Here is a 9,524-nt window from a genome sequence, read left to right as displayed (position 1 = left end):
TATCATTTATAGCGCTGCAGTGGTAACTGAGGACACACATGGCAAGTGTCTCTTTGAGCCACCCCCTGTCTCCATCCAACCTTCAGGACTCCAGCTGAGGAAGCTCCATGTCCAAGGTTTGGCAACAAATGAACAGGGCACCAGCCCACAGCTCTTACCTCACAGGCTGTCCTATTCTTGACCAGGGAGGCCTTTCCTAGAAGCTTCCATGCATTGTGGGAGTTTCTTGCTACCAGAAGTAACCCTGCTGCCTCCTTGTCCTACAGACAAGATGCAGTTTGCAATCACTGTAAAAGGAGGAGGGACTAAGGCACAGACCTGAGGTATCAGTTGTGTGTCTCTTCTGCTTCAGATGCTGTGGTGTGCATGCATTTGTAGTAAGCTCATGAACAGGAGAAGTGAATGCAGCCCCAGGTTCAGGTGTGTAGAAACTCCAGAGCTGACACTGGTCCTCCTGTCCTGACCCAGTCAGGTGTATGCCATGTCAAGACCCTGGTTTCATGGAGGTTTGGTCAGCACAGGACAAGATCCTCCACTGGTCCCAGTGGAGGTCCTCTTCATACTTGGACATACCCCCCTTTCTTTCTTTTCCTCTTCTTCCCCCTCTTCTGCCCATTGTAATTTTCTTTCTTTTTGTGGTGCTCTTTCATATGTGGTGCTCATATGTTTGGGAAGTACTCTACTGCTGACCTCTACCCCAGCTCATGGTGTCTGGAAACAGGTTTCTCACTCCACAGCCCAGGCTGGCCTGCGATTCCTGATCTTGAACCTCCTGAGCATCAGGATCCTACACACGCACCACCGAACCTGCTTAGCATCACCTTCACCCTGTTGCTTCTGCCATCAGCTGTGATGCCTGACCACAGTTCCCTGCTGCCCTTGAGGGTGATGGAAGAGCTGGCAAGCTTTCTGTGCAGCACAGAGATGGACTGTTCGTGCCATGTATGTGCCAGTGAAGTAGCCAATGTAGGTCAGAAGCAACCTTGGACATGTAGAGGTAAACAGCTGTGTTCCAATAAAACTTTATTTATAAAAATAGCACAATAAAGGAAACGATGAACATTAAAAAATACAATCTCCAGAGTGGGAGAACATGATCATGAGCCACATGTCTAATAAGAGGCTGTTTCTGTTTCCTGTCTGTTGCTGTGATAAAGCACTTGAACCAAAAGCATCTCTGGGAGGAAAAGGGTTATTTGGTTTCTACTTCAGGTCACAGTCTGTTACTGAGGGCAATCAGAGCAGGTGCTCAGGCAGGAACTTGAGGCCAAAACTGTGGAAGAACACTGTTTGCTGCCTTGCTTGATGGGTCATGGCTAGCTAGCTTTCTTATTCAGCCTAGGACCACCTGCCTCAGGAATGAATGGTGCTGGCCATAGTGGGATGGACTCTCCTCTATCAACCGACAATGAAGACAACACCCAACACAGGTCAATCTAATCTGAGCAATCCCTCCATTGAGGCTCCCTCATCAGATGACTATAGGTTGTGTCAAGTTGGTGGTTAATGGTTGCTGGGAGCCAAAGCTATTTACTGAAGCCAAAGCCAAATAGTGAGCAAAGGTCATTTAGTGGAGACAAAGCCAATTAGTGGAAAAGTTATCAACAGCTGCACTAGGACCCTAGGTCATGGGTGACAGATTTGTGAGAACATCCGTTTGTTAGTCTTGGAGCATCCTTGAGATATCTTAAGTAAACATCCTTACGGTATCTTGCAGGTGCAATATTCAAGCCATGAAAGCACTCTTGCTATCATCTGCAGCAGTAAATTAGCCTCCCCCCTTTCCTGCCTTCTCCCTGTATAAATTGGGTAAAAATCTCAAATAAATGAGGCCTGATCAGACAAACTGACTTGGTCTCCATTCTTTGTGTCTCTGTCCTACACCATTCTTTCGCCCCTCCTTAGGAACCCGTTGAACTCCCGCTGGATGGGACAAATGGTAACTACCACAACAGGTAATTTTAAAAAAATATATGAGGAACTCCTACAACACAATAGCTAACAACCATAACAAGGCAGCAAAGGATCTGCTAACATCTCCACAAAGACACAAGTGACCATAGATAGTTCATCCAAATCAGCATTACCTATGGTCCAGCAAACCACCCTCTTTTGTTTTATTTTTTTGAGACCAGGTTTCATGTATCTCAGGCTGGCCTCTCACTGAGTTATACGCTGAGGATGACCTTGAACTCTTGATCCTCCTTGTCTCCATCTCCCCGGTTCTGGGATTACAGGCATGGACCACACTATGCCTGGCTTTAGGTTTTTGAGACAGGGTCTCACCATGTAGCCCAGGCTGGCCTAGAGCTCCTGATAGTCCTCCACCTCTCAAGTGCTGGCAGCACGATGCTGCTACACGTGCAAAGCATGTGTGGCTTCATATTCTTTGCTTAAGAAAGGAGGGAGGAGTCAGAGCATCAAAGAGACTGTCAAGTATTCACCCTTCATCCCACCTGTCTGTGAATGCTTTTGAAAGTCAAATGTCACCCCTAATTTACCTGTGGAGGGAAGATGTATTTTCCTATGCTGATTTGCCTACAGCTACTTACTCAGCCTGGGGTCACAGACTCTTCAGTGGCCTGGGTTTCTCTGCTAAGGCCTCCTTTCGGGGACTGCAGTGAAGACCCCACTCAGCATGTGTAACCTTGGACCAGACACCACCCCTCTGTGCTGCCTGGTTTGCAAGCAGGCAGGCTCAGCTGGTGTTTGTTAGGGTCTTCCGTCTGGGTCTGGTGAGCTCAACAAGTGCAAACGCAATAAGCAGCTTCCTCCATTCCGTGTTGTGGGTTCTGCTCCACTCTGGTTCAGTTGTGTGTGTGTGGGGGGGGTTGTTTGTTTTTGTTTGAGACAGAGTCAAAGATAGCCTAGGCTGGCCTCAAAATCATTACATAGTAAAGGCTGACCCCGAACTCCTCATACCCCTGTCTCCACCCCTCAAATGCTGAGATTTTGTGTGTATACTACTGCATCCAGCTTTTTAGGGAGTCATTTTTGAGACAGGGTTTCACTATGTAACACATGCTAGCCTTGAACCCACAGTGTGACCCAGGCTGGCCTTCAACTTGTAATCCTCCTGCCTCAGTCTCTTAAGTGCTGGATTGATAGCAGGCACCACTGTGGTAATCTGTCATACCATTAATTTTCCCAGCCCCTGCAATTACTTTCTGCTATGGCTACCAGCAGGCTTCATAAGAAGTCTGTTCAGACGGTTTTATTGGTCTGGACATAGTGTCATGGGCTTGTCATCCCTGCACTGAGAAGCCAAGACAGGAGGACTGAGAATTCAAGACCAGCCTGTTCATAGCAAGACCCCATCAATACAGTACAAGCAACAGTAATATTAATGCTATGGCTTCGTTTAAGTTAGTTTGCTTAGGAAAAACCCAAAGCAGAGAAAGCATACAGGAGGAAAACTCACACTGACCCGGGAGGGAGACTCCTGGATATGGTGGGGACTGGGGCTCTGGAGAGACTGTGTGTACAGTGGAGTTTTAGGATCAGCAACACAGGAAGCCAACCTTTGTGGAGTAGTACCTGAGGACTGCAGTTACTTAATGTCTCGAGCCTCAATCTCCAAGCCTGCAATATGCAACATGAGCTGACGGGGAAGGTCAGTGGTTAAGATCAAACGCTGACCCGGGTCCAATGCACTGCAGAATACAGGTGTGCAGGGAGAGGTGGAGCGGCGGAACAGAGAAGGGGTATTGATGGGAAAGTGGAGAAGACTGAGAAACAACCAGAAGTTAGCCTCACCTATCAGGGAAGGGAGGCTTTCCTGTGGAAAGCCACAGGAAGGAGATGGTAAGAAGTGTCCCTAGCAGGAATGGGGGAAGAGGCTCGCAGGGGAACCACACCGTCTAGGTGTGTATCCCCTCTCCTCCGTGCCTCCTCAGCTGGCCCTAGTGAAGCCACAAGTGCACTCTCCCCGGAGCTTTCCCCACTCTGGACTAAGTCCAGCCATCGTTAGATCCTCCCTGAGGCCCTTGTGGCCCTGCTGCTACTTCTCTTAGACCACTGCATCGCTGGATCTTGGTGGGATTCAGAGCCTGTGCAGCTGGACTTGGCTGTGTGCCTAGAGTGGCCTACCCTTGCAAAATGCCTGCTGTGGGTGTTTTGAAATTATTTTTCAAAAAATTTAGATTTAGGAGCTGGGGAGATGGCTCAGTGGTTAAGAGCCATGGCTGCCCTTCCAGAAGACCCAAGTTCAAGTCCTAGAACCACATGGCAGTTCACTACTATCTGTAATTCCAGTTCCAGGAGATCTGACATCCTCACACAGACCTATATGCAGGCAAAACACCAATGTACATAAAATAAAATAAATACATTATTAAAAAGATTTTAGATTTATTTATTTTCTGTGCATGGGTGTTTTGCCTGCATGTATATATGTAGATCACATGCATGCATAGTGTTTGAGGAGGTCAGAAAAGGGTGTTAGGTCTCCTGAAAGTGGGCTCTATCCCCGTTTCCCTGTAAGAACCCTTGTGGTTACATTAGCCCACTTAGATGATTAAACACAACCTCAAAATTCCTAACTTAAGGACCTCTGCATAGTCCCTTTGCCATATAGTTGACATACAGGTTCCTAGATTATAATGTAGACATCTTTGGGGCGCCATGACAGCTGGTAGTCAGGGACTTCACTGATAACCACTGTATCTGCCTGACCTCCATTTTGCCTGACATATACGCAATAAATAATTGCTGAGTGAATGGATGGAAACTGGCTCAGGCAGGATGGGGAAGGCGGTCACTTTGGGATCTGGTGCTGTGCTTACGGGGGAACAATGTTCACAGAGATGCCAGTTTGACTGTATAGGACTTAAGAGAAGATGGCCAGTGTCCGTGTGGGCTCAGCCTGTCCAAGCCTACCTAACTGGTTTTCTGGTGAAAGGGCACATGCACTCTTTTCTCCTAAAGCCATGTCACCTCTTCCTCAGGGTCACTTGCTTTGAAGTGGCAGGCTAACCTAGTGAAGCAACCCAGATGTCAAAAGGGGAATTGTGATAATATTGTGGAGACACAGCAACCTGGAGGTCACATCCTCACCCTTGGCCTGTTCTCAAAGCAGTGTGGAATGTTTTTCCTTTGCTTATGGTAAATGCTGAGTGCCAACTGTATTCCAGCCACCTGCCAAGGGTAGGAACAGAGCAGGGGCTGGGGATATGGCTCAGTGGCAGCAGTGTGTTTGTCCAGCATGGAAGCCCTGATAATCACCCCCAGCTCTGATAATCCAGGTGGAGGTGCATGCCTGTCATCCCAGAGCTCAGGTCACTCTCAGCTTCATAGCAAGTGTGAGGCCAGCCTAGTCTACATGACATACTGAAGTTGGAGAGTAGGGAAGTTGGCAAGGAGGTGAGAAGGGTCTGAGAGGAGTAGAGGGGAAGGAAAGAATATGATTAAAATATAATTTTTTTAAAAATGAGTAGAGTCAAGGTCTCTAAAGTCTGCGTCATGTTGCCTGGGGGACACTCAGAGCCTGGGAATTAAAGGGGTCAGAGACAGTGAAGTGTCATGAGAAAAACCTGGATAGTTTTTGTTTCCATTTTATTTTGTGACAGCCTCTCTCTATGTAGCTCAGGCTGACTCCTGAGTCTACATCCCCCTGCCTCTACCTCCTGAGTGCTGGGGTTCCAAAGTGTGCACCACCACACCTAACTTTAGATGCATCCTGGGTAAGGGAGTTTCCGGGGACAGGCCCACCCAGGCATTTCTGCACCCTGTGAGCTGAACCCCATCTTATAGTCTGGGAGACAGAGCTGGAAAAGGAGTAAGCCACAGCAGCAGGTGCTGAGTGGGCTGGGAGCAGAAGTCAAGGTTATACTCTGGAGGAGCCAGGTTCCTAGAGAGTGGCAGGGCAAGCCATCTTTACCTGTCTGTCTGTCTACCTATTCATTTATTACTTGCATTTATTATGTGAGAAGAGAGTGTATGTGGGCACATAAGCCCATTCACACTCCACATGTGAAGGTCAGAGGTCAGCCTACAAAAGTCAGTTCTTTCCTTCCATTATATGGAACCCGGGAATTGAACTCAGATCATCGTGTACGGTGGCAACGCCTTTACCCACAGAGTCATCTGGCTGGCCCAAATCAGAGTGGGGAAGGCTGCTAGGAGGTGGTGCAGATGAGGATGTACAGAAGCCTGCTGGTGGCAGGCATACCAGGGATGCTGGAATGACAGTCTCTGCCCACTAAGCCAACAGTAAGCTCCCCTCTTACAGCGCTGCAAGATGCAACAAGCCAGCAGCCCTTCCTCTCCATCCTAAAGTAAAGCTGGCACTAAGAAATGTCACTGCCCTTAGCAGGGGTCCTACCCCAGGACTGGGTCTCCCCACTTCTTCCCTACCTAACACACCCTCTGTCCTCTTGTGTTTTTTTTTTTGTTGTTTTTTTTTTTTTTTGACAGGTTTTATTTGGCCCAACCTGGCCTTGAACTCTCTATATAGCCAAGGATGGTAGCACTCGTTTTTAAAACTGTACTTTATTTGGGGTGTTTAGGCCTCAGCCTCTCTTCCAACCTCCCAATCCTTTGTAGGAGAGATAAGGTTAGTGGGGAGAGAGGGCCCCTTTACTTCTCCGGGCTGTTTAGGGTCGAGAGGGTTTTTTTAGGGCTCTGTACCAATCTGTCAAGACCCACCCAGCAGTCTCCTTCAAGACACTGCATCCCAAAGCATTTCTCTCCGTCTGTCTGCTCCAAACTGCCATACCATCTGTCCGTCTCTCAGGTCTCTCCAAACTGCTATACCCCACACACCAACGCCACATACCATGCCATCTCTTTCTGGCAATTAACAGATGTGGACAAACTATAGCCCAACTAAAATCCCACACTTGGGATTAAAACAAAAACGTATTTACATAACATAACTGAGTTGACAAAGAACCCAAAACTTCTGTTACAGATGGCCTTGAATCTCTGACCTTCCTGCCTTCATCCCAGAAGTTCCAGCTAGGACAAGAGGGAAGCATACTTGCACTGAGATTGAAGCACATCCTTATCATTAACAGGAATGAGACTGATGGTGGCCAACACTCACCAATTCAGGAAGCTGAATCAGGAGGATCATGATAAGGCCTGCCTGGGAATGCATAGTGAGCTGAAGGCCAAGCTGGGAAACTTAGTAGAGCCTACCTCAAAATTAGAGTAAGAAGACGGCAGAGGATACAAGCTCAGTGCCAGAGCACTTACTAGCCCTGAGGTTAATCCCCAGTATGGTTAAGAGTCAAAGACAAATTGGGCTTTAATCTCAGCACATGGGAACCAAAGGCAAGGAGATCGCTCTAAGTTTGAGACCAGCCTGGTTTACATAATGAGTTCCAGGCCAACCAAGGCTGTATATTGACCCTGTGTCTGAAACAGAAAGAAATAAAGAAGGAAAGAAAAGAAGGAAGGAAGACAAAAAACGACCAATAACAAACAGGAATGGGCATCCTTTCTGCTGTCAAGGCCACGTGGGCCTTCTTCAGGCAACTGAATACGTTCAGAGCTATTCAAAATCAGTCATTCAACACACACTTACATAGCCAACCACTTCTATTAAATTGAAACTGCACCCTTGGCCCTGTGTACACTCTAGGGACTGTTCATAGAGAAAGGAGATAGGTCAAGGCTGCTTTGCCAGAAAGGGAAGGACTGGAGACAACCCATGTGTCCAGCAGCAGGGCCTACACTGAGTTGAAGCCACAAGGGAATAATTTGTGTTGTATTAACCTGGAAAAGGGCATGTATATGTGAAACAAAGCACACACTTGAAAGAGCCAACAGCTTCGGGAGAGACCAGGGTGGAAGGAAGAGCCTGGCTGTCTCCTCCTGGGGACATCATGCCAGAGGCAATCTGGGAAGCCGCGAGGTTGAAGGGTAGAAGACCACATTTCTTTTGTTCCGTCTCTGCTGACTGGCTTGTTTCAGGGGCATGTATTGCTTCTGAAGCTTTAAAGGAAAATGCAATAAAAATATTTTTAGACATTTACTGAGCTAGGCTCTGTGTAAACTACTAAAGCTGCTGCATCTGTCAAGGGCACTCTTTCTTTCCTTCCTTCCTTCCTTCCTTCCTTCCTTCCTCCCTCCCTCCCTCCCTCCCTCCCTCCTTCCTTCCTTCCTTCCTTCCTTCCTTCCTTCCTTCTTTCCTTCCTTCCTTCCTTCCTCCCTCCCTCACTGCCTTTTTTCTCTTTTCTTTCTCTTTTTTTTTTTTTTTTTGAGACAAGGTTTTTCCACACAGTTCTGACTGTCCAGGACTGACCAAGCTGGCATAGAACTCAGAGATCCTCCTGCCTCTTCCTCCCAAGTACTGGTACTAAAGGCATGTGCCATTAGGCCAGCTCCCTCTGATCTATTTTTTGGGAGAAAACTGAGGGCCAGGTTAAGTGATTTGCCTGAGGGAACACAGCTCACAAACCATCATATCGCATGGGCTGTGCTGGTGCCAGAGTCCAGCTGTGAGGAAGGCTGCTTTGGGGTGGGGTGGGGTCAGGAGTGGGGAATGCTATGTATCACCTACACCTGTCACAGCTGCTGAGTGACTGCTGGCCACCCCACATCTGTGGAGAGAGGGGAAAGGCACAAAGGTACCATCTGGTTGAGGTTGAATTTCCCAGCGAGCATCGGTGTCCACTAGTGCTGAAAGAAGGGACTTCACAGAGGAGTCACTCACATTCTGTGCAGACAGGAGTTTTCAGACTTCGGTCTTCATCAAAAAGTGTGCAGATCTGGAAGGAAGAGTATCTAGGGTTTGGCCAGGAAGAGTGCTGCCAAGTGGTGGTGGCTCCCAGCAAGATCACAAGGTGTCTTAGCTCTGGTGATGGCTGTGGCTTCCATTTCTCTGCAAGGTCTCAGCAAATGGCACTGGACATCCAGACACAATAGGGGTTGGAATGATGCATGAAGACTGGATGTTGTGCTCACTCCCAGAATGCCACATGGGAACCCGGCTGGGGTGGAGAATGGTTGTAAATGTCTCATGTCTCACTGTGGCTCAAAACCTTATGTGCAGGTAAGGAACCTGTCACCACAGCTGTCATTTATAAACAAAGAGTGAATGCCCACTGGGCCTTGAGCACATGCAGAGCCTGCGCATGGCAAATGCTGAGGAAAAGGAGAGTGGGAACTCTGCAGGATGGGCCAAAAGCCATCACATGAACAACTGAATACTATGTTGGCCTTTGAGTTTGGGACATATAGGCTCAGAAGGCATTAACCCTGCAAGAGGACAGGAGGAATAAATAGTATTCCAGGCAGAATAGTATTTGCAAAGGCCCAGGGTCAGAAAAGAGCTGATGTGTGAGAGGAACAGATTATGTATCTGTGCAGGGACAGAGTGGGCTAAGAGAGAGTGGTGAAGGCTGAGGTTGGCAACGTGGGGAGGAGCATGGCCACATGGACTCCTAGGATGGATGAGAGCCTAAATGTTACTAGACTCACAATGGAGGTTGTTGTGGTAGAAACAGGAGCGACACAGTCTGGTTTTCCATATAAGAGATTAACCTGGTTTCTGGATGGAGACTGTCTCAGTCTTCTTT

At 48.0% G+C, this 9,524-nt stretch overlaps 1 long non-coding RNA gene across 1 annotated transcript; it reads right to left on the bottom strand.

The window, feature by feature from the left end:
• Positions 1-1,006: 1,006 nt before the first annotated feature.
• On the bottom strand, positions 1,007-9,100 carry LOC132646351 (uncharacterized). The gene is made up of 2 exons (XR_009584540.1): positions 8,578-9,100; positions 1,007-7,938 (listed from the first exon to the last, which is right to left on the bottom strand). It is a non-coding gene; the product is annotated as an uncharacterized LOC132646351 (long non-coding RNA).
• Between the last annotated feature and the right edge of the window lie 424 nt (positions 9,101-9,524).

Source organism: Meriones unguiculatus, chromosome 11 (assembly GCF_030254825.1).
Source record: "Meriones unguiculatus strain TT.TT164.6M chromosome 11, Bangor_MerUng_6.1, whole genome shotgun sequence".
NCBI lineage: Eukaryota > Metazoa > Chordata > Mammalia > Rodentia > Muridae > Meriones > Meriones unguiculatus.
This window is presented reverse-complemented; position numbering and strand designations above follow the sequence as displayed.